Source organism: Rhodnius prolixus, unplaced genomic scaffold (genome assembly GCF_049639745.1).
Source record: "Rhodnius prolixus isolate KJV_2025 unplaced genomic scaffold, Rpr scaffold_2, whole genome shotgun sequence".
Classification (NCBI taxonomy): Eukaryota; Metazoa; Arthropoda; class Insecta; order Hemiptera; family Reduviidae; genus Rhodnius; species Rhodnius prolixus.
The window spans coordinates 25,689,619-25,703,837 of NW_027411592.1; the positions used below are offsets into that span (position 1 = coordinate 25,689,619).

General features: G+C 34.3%; 1 protein-coding gene across 2 annotated transcripts in view; it reads right to left on the reverse strand.

The window, feature by feature from the left end:
* Positions 1-13,884, reverse strand: part of LOC141449308 (LIM domain only protein 3-like) — a 208,470-nt gene extending 194,586 nt beyond the window's left edge. The window contains exons 1-2 of one of the 2 annotated variants that reach the window (XM_074118592.1): positions 13,729-13,884; positions 5,083-5,144 (exon numbers count right to left, since the gene is read on the reverse strand). The gene's annotated coding sequence lies outside the window, so the exon portion shown is untranslated. The remainder of the gene's footprint in view (positions 1-5,082; positions 5,145-13,728) is intronic. The other variant, XM_074118593.1, reaches the window with a different exon arrangement.
* Between the last annotated feature and the right edge of the window lie 335 nt (positions 13,885-14,219).

The following is a 14,219-nucleotide window of genomic DNA, read 5'->3' on the forward strand; positions in this document are numbered from 1 at the left end:
TTGACATACGATCTTCTTTGAGAAGGGTATAATAGATGTGGGTGCTACAATCAACGCTACTATCAGATTGGTTGAAGTGGAAGTAAGAGGGTTATAGGGAGTACTCCATAACACGAGGAGTAGCTTGTTTACTGTTGAAGAACGTATGATATCTGGATTGGGTTTAAGTTCCAGGGAAAAACTGTTATTTCAATGTAAGGGAGTAAACCACCAGGCAAAGTAATGGGGCCTTTTGCACAGTCAAAATACCGTAATGCAGATAGCAATGAAGGCAACAACATAAATAAATAAACCATAATTGAAATGTATTAATTTTTTAATGGTAAATTAACTCTATATAAGTAAAGTATTAAACAATAAGACAATCAAAAAAAATCTTGCGCGGTGACGCCAGAAAACCATAGTATAACTCCCGCTTGAAAAAACTTAACACTAAACCTACCGCGACCGGCCATTTGACCGGCTGAATATTTTCATTTTATTTACTTATTTTAATATTTTATTTTATTTATTTATTTTTTATTTTTGTAACAGAATTCTCTCGAAAACTCAATTTGGTAATGCATTTATCGGCTCATTGTTGCATGTGGTGCATATGAGGCCAAAAATGTACGAAATTGCCCTTTTCTATAGAACAAAAAATAGGGACGAGCATTCTTCTCAAAAACTATGATCAGAAATGTATAGACGGAAACTATGAGGTTTCTTCGAGTGGATCAAAGTAATCATCGTTTATAAACCGATAAATTTGCTTTGATTTCTAAATTTTGGAACAAATTCGTAGAGAACAGTCAAAACTGTTATAACCAAGAGCATATATCTCAAGATGCAGATTTACTCAGCACATACCGAATAAATCGGACAAATTTGGTATCAAATTTTGGCTAGCGTTTGATGTAATAAAAGGCTTTCCATATTTGGGAAAACTAGAAAGCAGAGAACCTTCTGTTCCGCTTGGGGAGTTGGTCGCTCTGAAATTAGCAGAAATGTATACAGCTCGTGGAAGAAATATAACCGTGGAAAATCTCGGAGATCGCCTCAACAAATAGTTTTCAATATCCTGGACTTAGGCCCGGGATAAATCCATGGATTTTGTATAAAAAACTACCGGAAGTGAAATTTCAAGGCAAAATTTGTGTTACCTTTGCAAAAGCATGACAAATATTAGTACACGAACAAGTGGTCGGAAAATAGCCCAATAAGAGACTGCAAAGGCAATAAGACTAAAAAATGCTGTCTAAAATGCAAAAAAATACATATGCGGGAAATGTGCAATTGAGAAGCCTGTAATTATAAAAAATGATGCAAAAAAGAGTAAAATCTACGAGATTTATATTTAAACAAAAGAAACTGCGCTTTTTCGTTGTTAAATAATTATTATCTTCATTCTAAAATAAGAAATTTAAGTAATTTTAAAGTCCGATCATTTGACCGGTCACGGTAGGAATAGTTATGCATAAATGTCGGTAGGTTTAGTGTTAATGCTGTAGATAAATAAGAGTTGATAACATCCCCACACTGCTCCGTTCTCGGGAAAGATTGGTTTTCGAAAGTAGTTAATTACCTCTGTTCGCTTCTGTATTCAGCATTCGAGAGTCTGGAAGTCCTACATCAAAACGTTTTCGTCCCCGTTCGGAAAAAAAACCTAATGTTACCCCAAGCTTAAGATCACCGCGGCTTTCGTTAGTTAAATTTCGTTAAAAGTCGCATCACATGGCCATTCAAACATACAAATAGGTAAAATCATTTTTCTGGAATTCAGGAAATTCCAATATACGATATTTGCAAACGGTGATGCCATTATTCCAAAAAAATTTGTCACGAATTGCGTTGTTTTTCTCTGACAATGGGTAGAAAAAGTAATTCAAAGGTAAATGGAGACTAAATTAGAGATATTTATTTTTATACTTATCAGTTTATTTAATATAAGATAGAATGAAGCAAGGAAACAAATAGAGGTTGTTGCGGCGGAGAACATGCAGTAAAGTTGACAGGGAAAGGTTGGCACCCTCTAGGATACTGCTTGCAGCAAACTGTGCCCTCTACCAACACACACGGCCACACTAACTCAATATCATACTGGCATTCCCTTAAACTGTTGAATTATTCACTAGTTTATTCACGCAATTAAACTGGTTTTGGTTTAAGGGAAAGGAAGGGGGAGAATCGAGCATTGCGGCTAGATGGCGCTACCGGCCATTTCCTGTTTGACTGACCACTTTAGACACGAACCTCTACACCACACATACAAGAAGCGCACAGATAAGAGTTTAGATAAGCACACTAGAAGTATTTTTAGTTTAATTTTTTTTTGGATATGCATAGAGATAAAATGAGTTTAAGTAAAGTTTCAATATAAATGTATATTTAAATAACATTTGTTATTTAGAAAAAATGAAAACAGTAAAAGTATCTTTCTGTCGCTTGAAAAAAATCTGTTCTCAGAGATTCTCCATAGTTCCAGACCGTAACGAAGAAACTTAAGATTGGAAAGAAAGAACTTTGTTCTCAAAGGTAATTCAAGGCGAGGAATAGCGATGTAACGTAATGTTTGGTTACTGATTTTTGCCACAAGGTGATCTTAGACTGATCTGTATAAAGCAAAGTAAATTCGTTAATTGTTTAGATGGTCAATGAAAAAATTTAAAAAGCTATTACACAATTTTTAGAAAAAGAGAAACGAATTTTAACTCTTAGAAAAGTTATCAACAAATTAAATGAATTACAAAGGTTTTATAATATAAAATTTACTTAAAGGAGAAGGTGGTAATTTGGGACGCGATGGGAATTTGGGACGCCCCTGGTTTTTGTGAAACCAGTAGTGGTGCTATCAGTTAGTTTTTGGTGTCTTACTACTCTTTAGGGTAGGCTATGTCTGCTGCAGAAGGCAGAGGGTCAATCGAGTGGCAGCTTTGTCCAAGAGAAGACCCTGTTGATTTCGTCAGTGTAAAAAAGTTTTCCTCTGCTTTTGGGTAATGCCGAGGAAAGTTAGAATAATTTCACTTAGGCATTAGAAATGTTGAAAATAGAGAGTTTTAAATGCCAGTATTATGGATTTCAAATATGAATGTATATTGGGGGAAAAAAATGTGGTTATATTGTACGCGGTGTTTGGTGGTATTATGGGACAGCGTTGTCCCATATAACGACCTCGTTAATCGTCTGCCAAACAAGTGTGAAAAGTGGCACTGAGGGCGAAACTAGTGTCTTACAATTTATTTTTTTTTCTGCAGGACCTAAGAAGATATGCCTAGAACAAAATTAGGACCACCGCCGAAAGGCAAACGTAAAAATTAGGTGAGAAAGGATGAAAGACAAAAGGAAATTAAATTTCGAAGAGACACATTCTGAAGACGAATCTGATGTTTCATTTTCATCAGGAAAATCAGATTTGTCCACTCCACCCCAAAATTTCACACCAGATAATGAAGATGCGGATTGCATTTTTTTGCGGAGAAATGTGGATTGAGTGCATTGTTTGTTGTCGTTGGGCTCATTTGGAATGCACTGCGTGTGAAAAAGGAGTCATTTGTTTGTGATTTTTGTGTCCAGTCCACCTATCATGTCTTGAAATTTCTCTAAGAAAACTGATTACTCTCTAATTTTTATCGTTAATGTACGATAATTGTGAAAAAATATAGTTTTGTGGCATATTTAAGGCTTATTTTTACAATTCATTGAGAAACGAGAACATTAACTATAATTACTATGTGTGTCCCATATTACGACCACACTTTCTGAAAACCCAATATGGCACCACGACAGTCTTTTTCAGTGTAACTCCAGACTCCTTGCTGTAAACCACTCAGGACTCCAAAATTTACAAAAACAAATAATGTATGCCTATGATTTTACTTCAGAGTAGATTTTAAATTCAGTAATGTTCAAAATATACAAGGTAAAAAAAGACTGTCCCATGTTACCACCTTCTTCTCTATAAAATCATTAACTTGGAGAAAATTAGCCCAGTGGTTAGCGCTAGACTTTCTCCTCCTAGTAGCTTCTGACAGCTCACTGTCTATGACGAGATAACATTGTCCGGAGGCTGGCAGCGCATTGAAAAAAGGCTTAGGGTGCTGACAGATGTGGGCGCGCCTTAAAAAAATAAAATAATCAATCATTTGTTGCGAATAAGCTCCGATGGTTCTAAAAGAATTCTGGTAAAATTATATTTGTTGATAATAAGTGATAAAGGCTAAATTTTGGATAAATTTGATAAATTTACTTATTTGTTATTGTTCTAAAAAAGTAATAAAACTCTGATTGAACAATATTTCTTCTGACGAAAACAAACGAATAAATCCAATCAGTATTTTGCGGAGATTCACAGTTGGGTTCACAGAAACTTGTTTTATATAAAATTATTTGTTAGAAATAAATAAAGCATTATCATTATTGGTTCGAATAAGATAAACAATCTCCAAGTGTACCAATCATAGCAACTATTATGGCCCTACAATAGGCTTGTTATTTGTTTGTTTACAACATTGATGAAGAGATCGGAAAAGTTTTGTTTGGAAACTGTGGAACTGACTGTAGTCGGAGTAAAAGTTTTCTTTTCTATGTTTATAAGAACAAGATTGGACCAGGATATACATGTGCACAAAGACAACACAGAGGATAGAGGAAATGTATAATTGGTGCTGAACGATGTGGCTCTATACATGTTATACAGAGCCACTGTGTAGTTGTGACGATCCTCTTAAGAGAAAACGGGTCGTTGTGGCTAACAGCGCTGTATAGCGTGGGATTGTATTTCTGAGACTATCGCCCCTGTACACAACGATTGGATTGCTTTATAACCCGACAGGGTGTAAGGGTTGTGTTCCACTAGATTACTTAAACCTCTGAAGTTGTAACATCCTGAGTGGAAACTAATGTACAACTAACTTTTATCAATACTTACCCTTCCTTGTACTCGTAAACTTAACATTTTTACAGATTATCATCTTCAAAAAATTATTACAAATATTTAGAAATCTGTATGAATCAATAATTGAATGTTTCCATCTCTATTAGCCTCCCACACTATTTGCGCAATGATTATTCTCTTTTTACTGTTTATATTATTAATAGACTTACTTGGGACGTGCGAGGAGTCTAAGCAGAAACGTTCGGGCTTCGTCGTGAGCGTTTAATGCAACCTGCGACATAAGACAAAACACTTGTTTACATTCCAGACCATAAGTAATAACACAACATTAGCCAGAACTTTTTGAGCTGCTTCTGCAATATGATCTATAACAAAGAGCAGAGTTTTGCTTCTTTGAAAAAAAATGTACCTTTCTTTAGCAGAGGGTAATTGAATGCAAAATAAATGTTTAAACCAATGCCTATTCTCTAGAGATCTTCAGTGTGTTCAGCTTATACTGGATTTCAACGTAGAGATCTTAAATTAAAATCCAGCTGCTGGTCGCTTAGATTTTCTCTTTGTAGAAGCTTCTTACAGCTCATTGCCCGGTGATGAATAGTGTTGTCTGTAACTACAGAACACTGTAAGGAGGCCAGCAAGTGCACTGAAAAAAATCTCTGGGCGCAAATGAACTCAAATGTTGACGCGCCTTACATTTAATGAAGAAAATCACTTTTCTTTCAATTAAGTGGCTACTTTTGGCGTCAAATAATGTAATTTTCTTCTAAAAACCAAAAAAAAAGTACTACAAAGTAGTTATAAAACAAAGAAATCACTGCACAAGCAGTTAAAAGTCCTATTCTAAATGTTCCCTCGGTTTTTATGAACTAAAAGTAAAATAAAGTGTATCGCATCTAAAAATGTTAATTGTTTAAAAAAGTAGAATGAATAATTTGTAGCGCAATAACTATTATTTATTTATATCTTTCTTAAATCAAAGTATTAAAATTGAATTAAGGCGAAGTTCTCATCACAATCAGGTGGTTATTAAATAGCGATAACAAAGCACTACGCTGAAATTTAGGAATTTATACGCTGAATATTCATTTGTAAGTATTTTATTAACTCAAAAAATATACTTAAAACCCATAAAATAGGTAATTTATTGGTGTTTTGACATAAATTCTGTTTTCGTGAGATTATTAAATAAAAAACTATCAATAATTTTTCTTTGTTAATTTCAAGTAGATCATCAACTCTTTTAGAAAACATCTCTTGCTTTTCGCGTACTCGTGCAATCATCATAGAAAACAGACAATCGCTTGTTCTACTAGAAATTATCGGAAAAATGATCAACCTATGTGGTATTATCGTTGTTAATTTCACTCAAAGACTCAACTGCATTTATTTCGATCAGATGGTGCACATTACAGTAATACAGCATCGTCCATTAGATGATATTAATCGATTGATTAATATCGATTGATATTAATGTTAGATTATTCCTACGAAATCAGCGGTAATTTACAAATTAAGTTGCTAAACACTTAATACTTTAAATACTCAAAAAAAAAAAAAATACTTTCTATCTAGCAAAGTATCGATTTATTTATTTTGTATACTAATTACAAGAAACTAACCAACGCAATAAACTTCTCGCCAGACTGCTTGACAAACGTTCGAAACTTAACCTACATAACAAAAGACTCTTATATCTACTGTTTCTGCGACCTATTTGGTCATACGGCATCGAAGTATGGGGATTGACTGAGCGTTCCAACTCAGTACGCCTCCAGCCATTATAGTCAAAAATACTTCGAAAACTTCTTAACGCTCCGTATGTATCTAACCACACTATCCATAATGACCTCAAAATCCCTTTCATTACAGATCTTGCTAACACTCGTTTTCTCAAGATTCATTCCTCTATAGCAGCTCATCCTAACCCTCTCATAGAACACCTACCTTCCTCCACATTACCAGGTAATCCTCTAAGGAGATTGAAGAGAAGATGGCCTCGTGATCTACTCTTATCGTGAGAGCAAAGCAAGTTACTGGAGTGACACCACTGGGTGCCTTCTCCACTCATGATTTCCCGTTATTTCTTTTCTCTTTCACCATATTTGCTTGTTGCAACAACTGTTGCAGTGGTAAATTACAATAGAAGATTTAAAAAAAATATATATATATACTAATTAACCTTGCTCCAATCATATGAGTGTTCTTGAAATTATCTAATTAATTAGTTATATCAATAATTATTCTTCGGTTATTTTCAGTAAATTATTAACTTGTTTCTTCTTTCCACTGAACAATAGGAAGAATGCACTCCAATAATTTTCTCAAAATCATCATAAAAATTATCAGCACTCGTTGCATTAAGTTGACATTGTTGCCTTAACTATAACTGAAGAGAAAGGAAAATAAACCATTTTTCATCTGATTTAGTAGAAAAACATTTAAACAAAATCCACAAACTTATCAGCGATATTATTTTTAAAAAGTGCAAAAAGGAATAAATTGCCAGCAATTTAGTGAGAAGAGAGAAGTAAACCGTTTACTCAGGTCTACGCAATGAGAGAGCGCGAGATGTGGAGTCACAGTCACAACTCTCGGCCAGAGTGACCCTAACGTACAACAGGTTGTATAAGATTAGCGGCACGAAACTCTAATACTAATACTAAAAGTGGACTGAATGTATTCACAAGAACATACTTAGTCACGAAATAATAAAAACCCGCGGTTCGATTTTCACATTAGCTACCCTTACTTCTTCTCTTGTTCCAAACTTAAATTATAATGTTATTGAATATAAAGGCTATTAATTAAAAAAACCACCTGCGTGTATTGCCAAATCATTAAATGCAAATATTACAAAGACGAGTTCTAATGGACTCCTAAACTTTCTGCCGCGCGACAACGTTAGAACCGAAACATAATCTAGGTAATGTAACGTTTTGATCTAGTCTGAGAATTTATAGTGACGTAATTAATAAATTATACATTTACTTAAATTACCCGGTTGTTCGCTCTCATACTGCAAAGAGAAGTCAACATTCGGGGTGGATTTTAAAAGCATCCGTTTCTTAGAAATGTAATTTCCAGAAAACATAAAAGATTTCTTTTTAGAAATTTGGTAACTTTAAGTGTTGTGAGATGTTGTAGGATTCTATTAAGCTTAAGTTCCAAGGCTAAGTCTGCCCAAAGTATTTTTCAAGACGTTGCTTTTATAATTCTGTTATTAACAAATTTGTTAACAAATTATTTACTTAATCATGTGCTACGAATAAACAAAGTCTGAACGTTCAGCATCATTCCTTGACTGGCGCGTTTCACGCCTAGTCCTACAGCGTCTGGCTGTACTTCGGTTGTTCCTTAACAATGGATTTCTGGGGTAGAGTATTATCTCCCGTTATCTAGGTGGGCATGTGATTTTAAGGGTTTACTCTCAAAAACTAAGGGTGGAACCTCGCATGTAGAGTTTATGTGTTTTGATGTAAATTTAGTGTGTAGTTCTGAAAAAATCTTACATAAACTTGTACACGACGCTTTAATATTTTGACAATGATGGTGGCAGGTTGATAATACAAACAAGCATGTGTTACCACTGTATAAATATAGGCCTTGCTTTCTTACCTAGCAACGACCACAATATCTGGCTAAACATTATCCAGATGGCACCCCAAACACCACAATAACAAACAAATATGTGCAGCGATGACATTAACAGTCTACACTCTCCGTGTGCGCTAGTAAACAGCGACAATAACCAAACACATCACCAGAACTCTTCATAACTAGTTCTTCCAATCTAAATGATTACTTTTTAATAATTTTGTGCTCACTTTTTAGGGGGAGTATTTAATTGACTTTCCCACCAATATGAGTATTTATAACACGAGTTTACTATTTTGTGATAAAAAAAAACCTAAAATACAACCGTTTAACAGCGTTTACAGCTGAGCAATTAGAGGTTTCTGGACCTACCTCGGCTAGAAAGTACCTAGGTGCAGAAAACCTAAGGGCTGGCAGCCGGGGTTTTCGCTTGTGAGTCCAGCGCACTTAAATCTTATTAATCCCTTCTCTAGTACGGAACATATAGTTAAATGTGTTAATAGTACATCTGGATTTCCTCCAGTATTCTGGAACAGATTTTGGCTGCACAGAAAACAAATTTCTTCGTCCTAAAGAACAGCAAAATAAAATATAATGAAAGTCAAAGAAGCGTAAAGTGAGGACGAGGTAAATTGTTATTTACATATTTATAAATTTCAAATGTAACCATCAATTTTGAAAAAATGGAAAATAAAAAGATCCTTTGATTCTGTGATAAAATTTATTCACCGCTTTACCAATTTATAAATTTCTAACCGCATATTTGATATTAGCAAACTGATTGAAAAATAAATCTTAACGATTTGTTAAATGTCAAAAATTATAAACAACATAATTCAACTCTCTGAAGTTGACTTCCTTTTTTGATATTCAAGCTGACATCAGATTTTTGGATTAAACAGTGCTCTAGATTCCGCTAAAAGCACAAAACGCTCATGCATTTCAAGAACATTATGTTATTTGAAGATTATTTACAAGAATTCGCTCACAATGATAGAGAAGATAAAAGATGAAATTACACTACATCTATACGTAATGATTTAGTTTAATTTTAAGATTTAAAATGAACCTTTTTTATAGTAATAATTGCCTAAAATGTTAGTTCATCTTCAGCAAAATTTCATCTGCTTTAATTCTAACCCAATAGAATTTAATACCATTTTTCCTTAAATGGAATACCTGCTCTAAACGCTTCATCTACTAATTGGAAATTAACTGAACTTGGTTAAACAATTAATAGAAACAAGAAGAAATGCTAAATCGATAATTAACTCGCGTTCAGTTTGAAACATCTGGCTAAATATGCCCAAAGAACAGAAGCCAGAATATCAACTTTCGAACGTCCAGCGACTTTGTGCTTGTTGCGTCATCTTTTCTCCCTTCTTAGACGGTGATACACCCACATCATGTTACTAGCACAGTTTGAAATCTTGTAATTTTATCTAGTGGCTAGTTACTTACATTTAAAAATTACATAAAATGCTACTAAAACGCCTATTATTCCATTGAGTACCACATAAAGTTGGGTGTTTGTTCAAGCTTCACATATAATGTCCAGGTGCTTTATAAATTGCCATGAAGCAAACAAGAATCAATTTATGAAGCATTTAGGCAAGCAGTGTTTGAATGTTCAACAATTTTAAATATGAATTGGTCGTTTAATTTGCTGTTATTTGTGCTGAAATGTATTTAAATGTTATTTAATTTAATCTGTTTTTCTTAATTCTTTTTTATCTTATTTTAATTAATATTATAATCTAAAAACTTAAAATTCTTAACAAATATGTACGATCTGTGTTTTAATTAACTTACTTTTTCGCATAAGGCAATCTACAAAAAGTATAGAATTAAATTATTTATACTCATTGTCTAAAATACCTAAATCGGTAAGACCCTTAGTACATCTTAGTACTCGTACTAGATGAAATACTAAGCTTGTACACTCTGCTAGTAGCATACACTTGTAATTTCCGTCCTCTAAAAACGTTTTTAGTCTTTATGGAATCACAAGCCAAATATTCCTGAAGAAAAATCCATTTTGAAAATGTAAAGAAATTGCCATAATTAGAGAAAGTAGACTCATATTATTTATCAAAAATATTAAATTTAAAACGTATAAAGCAAGTTTTACAATATGAATATTAAAATTTTAAGTGTTCAAACGATCAAAAACTATAATCTACAGGAAAGCCAAGACTCGAAATTCTCTTTAATTTTATAGCCTAACACGCCTGATGTCACACAATATACCAAGAGATCTTAATGAAGGGGAAAGCTCGTAAAGGCGGAAGTCAACCAAAAGAAGAAGCTGACCGTAAACAATTTCATTGGTTGGAGCATGTGTTATTCGAGCAAAATATTTCTTTTTATTTAGGAACATGTAAAACCCAATTCTAAAGCAGACATTAATAGAGTACTTTATTAGGGTAGAATTCATAACAAATATCAGTTTTTTTTTAAGAAATACCTTCAGGAGGTTTTGACCTTTACAGCCATATTCAGTTTAACTTGATTTTCTTTATTAGTAGGAATATAATTCCATTTCTTTGAATTTATTCTCTATTTAAAAATATAAATGTAATAAACCCATCTGTAATGTTGGGTTCGTCCCGTAAAATTAGTTTCATCTAAGTTTTGTGAATAAAAATGATAAAATGATAAATAAAGATAAAAGTAGGCTGCCTTTATAGTCCACTGACCGAAGATGGACAGAATTATAAGTTGCAAAAGACGAGAGTACACTGTCCGTAGACCGGCAATGCACGGAGAAGGCAATGAGCTTAGATGTTAATAAAAATAATAATTTTCTCATTTCCCAAACATCATCTTATTCTATCTTTTTTACTTTTCGAAAAACGCAAAGCTTTCTTAATATCTCGTCGCGTTGAAAAGATGGTTACCAACATTGGAAACATCCTCTGGCACTCTCTTGTCTTATCTTCCTAAAAGAATTGTATACCCAGCTTGTGGTTGTCATTATTACTTGTCAGTGGGTAAGGAAATCTCAGGCTATCCAAAGTCCTCTGGACCCCCATAGATACTACATAGAACAACTGCAACTTCTAGGATGAAAATCCAATTCCAGGAGTGAGCCACTAAAGATTCACAGCTGACCGAATCTCTGTGAATAACAGCTTTAGCTCCGCCAATGTCAACCTATTTCTACGAAATATCCTAAACCTAGTCTACTCACACCCTAAACATAAGATAGATGAGTGTTTCTTCCTCTGTCTACAGAACGGATTAGGCGTGAGACCCACAGTCTAGAGGCGTCTCCTTTAAACACAGTACTTAATGAGCGAACAAACCAGGTAACTCTAACGAACCCGGGACCAACGTCGTGGACTGTCTATCTATACCTTGTGAATATACAGAAGCCGACCACATTTGTCAATGTATCAATGACCCAAGCAACGAAACATCAGGACTTCTCGTCCATCCTGGAACCATCTGTGTATTACCTAAAAGAATTACTCCAGACGGACGCAACGTTAACTAATTCCCCCTAGTTTGTATTATTCTACCAGAAAGGATACCCGCTCCAGGAAGTTTTTACAACATTCTCGAGTATTATATCCCCTTTTTCTAACTGATTCAATTAGCTGATATAACTGGTAATTCTTCAGACGGCAGCACAGTGGTCCTTCTATCCTTACCTTGTACAATTTCTAATCCAATTGATCTTCGAAAGCGTTCATTGAGCTCAATCTCTTTAAGTGGAAGCCCTATCAGCAACAAGTGCCGGACATTACAAAATTATAAGGTTTAAGTTTTATGGGTTCTGAAGAGAGACAACACAAAGGAAGTGTTTATTAATTACTTAAGGTAGATTTTTTACGAATGGTTGTTTCGCTCAAGTTACTTGGACTGTGATTAGTTCACGCAAATCTCTGCAAGCCGACTTGCATTGACAGAAATTGTTTTATGCACCTCTTCCAAACCACCAGCATTTCGCAGCTGTAGACAAGGTACGACTGTATCTTTAAACTGCAGGTTGCCATTGTTTTTAAAAAGATTCAGGGTCTTTGGATTAGTACTCAATCGAGAAGAATACGATGCTAAGAGCTTAAGTTTTAAGGAATAAATTGGCTGGTAATTTAAATTACTGCCAGAAATGTGGATAATCTAAACCAAAATTAATCAGAAAGGAAATAGAACAGATTAGCACACCATTGGTTGGAGCATTGCGGAGGTCCGGGGTTCGAATTCAGCCGCCTGCCTTCATATTTTTGGCTTTCTACACCTGATGGTCACGTGAACAGTATTACTAATAATAAAAGAACACGATCTGAACGCTGACAGGGAGTGGAGCAAAGACAAGCCCAGACGTGGGCACGCCTTAATTTAAAAAATAAATAAATATTCTAGTTAGACTATACATCAAACTGATATATGAGATAAAATCTTAATTCTCTACCGAAATAAAACAAAAGCAATAATTTATTTTACCAAAGAAATAACAAAAAAATAAAATTTTGAATATTTTAGGAAATTAATGCAAAACAAAATCTTACTTTAAGAAATAACAGTTTCTATCGATATTAAATGATAATGTCTTCTTTATTTCTCATCTAACTTACGCACGAAAATTTGAATATGAATTATTGTCTTAAGGTTTGAACTTACAGAACATTCTAATTGCCAGTACTATTTTTTGAATTTAAGGAATCTTGAATAGAATAACACTGAAGCTAAAATTCAGTAAAGGTAACGTGATGTGAATATACCGGCAAAAAAGAATATTAAACTGGCACTTGAATTTGACACGGTAATGGTTTGTTGATGCAGACAGCATCAGAATGATTTGCAAGATATTTATTAACCATATAATCAATCATTCATTGAAGTAATGAAATAAAAAAAATAATAATAATATTTTATCATTTCATTAAATGAAAAATAGAGACACAAAATTTAACTAAATTTGGGAAATCTAATCAAGAGGGCAGTATTTGATGACAAATTGCTAGTAATGTAACACACTCATTATAAGAATCGGACATTTTTATAACTTTTATTACAACAATATCAAGTAATAATTAGGAATTTCTGTTAACAATTTACTGCACAATTATTTAATTTAAGGATACCGACTAATAAAAACATAAACGAAAATTAGTATAATCATAGTTATTAGTTTAATTTATCAAGAAGTAAAGAAAACGTTGACTTTAAAAAACCTACAATGATCATAACAAAACTTTAAGTTCCAAATTAAGACGACAACACTGTCATTCGCTTCTAGAAACATTTCAGCTTACCTTTATTTAAGTAAGGTTGACGCCTGTAATAGGCTGTTCAAGATGATCTGGGATGCAAATGCGAGCGCGATGTCTCGTTTAATGGAGAATGACGTGAGCCCCTAGTCCAGCTTCCCGATCTTTACTGACACAGTTAACTAGTATTAGGGTCTCCGAAGTGCTAGGGGTGGTGCCCAAACATGTGGCGTGGGAGGTGGCCGAGCATGCGCCACAATATTACTGCCGCCCCCCGCACATCTTCAAGAGGTGGCCACTATTTTTACTATGCCTGCCTCCAAAGGGTGGCACCGTTTGCGTCCTCCAAAGTCCTTTTGATCCTGTCGCGATCCAGGTCACGCCCACCATAACCAGGCTTGCCTCCAGGCCACCAGCTACATTACCTACATCCATGGGTTCTTCCCTAGGGACCTACTTTAATATGTTTAATTCTCTATTTCCATAGCTATAGTAATAAACAAACTTCATATCCCACCGTTATAATGAATGTCACA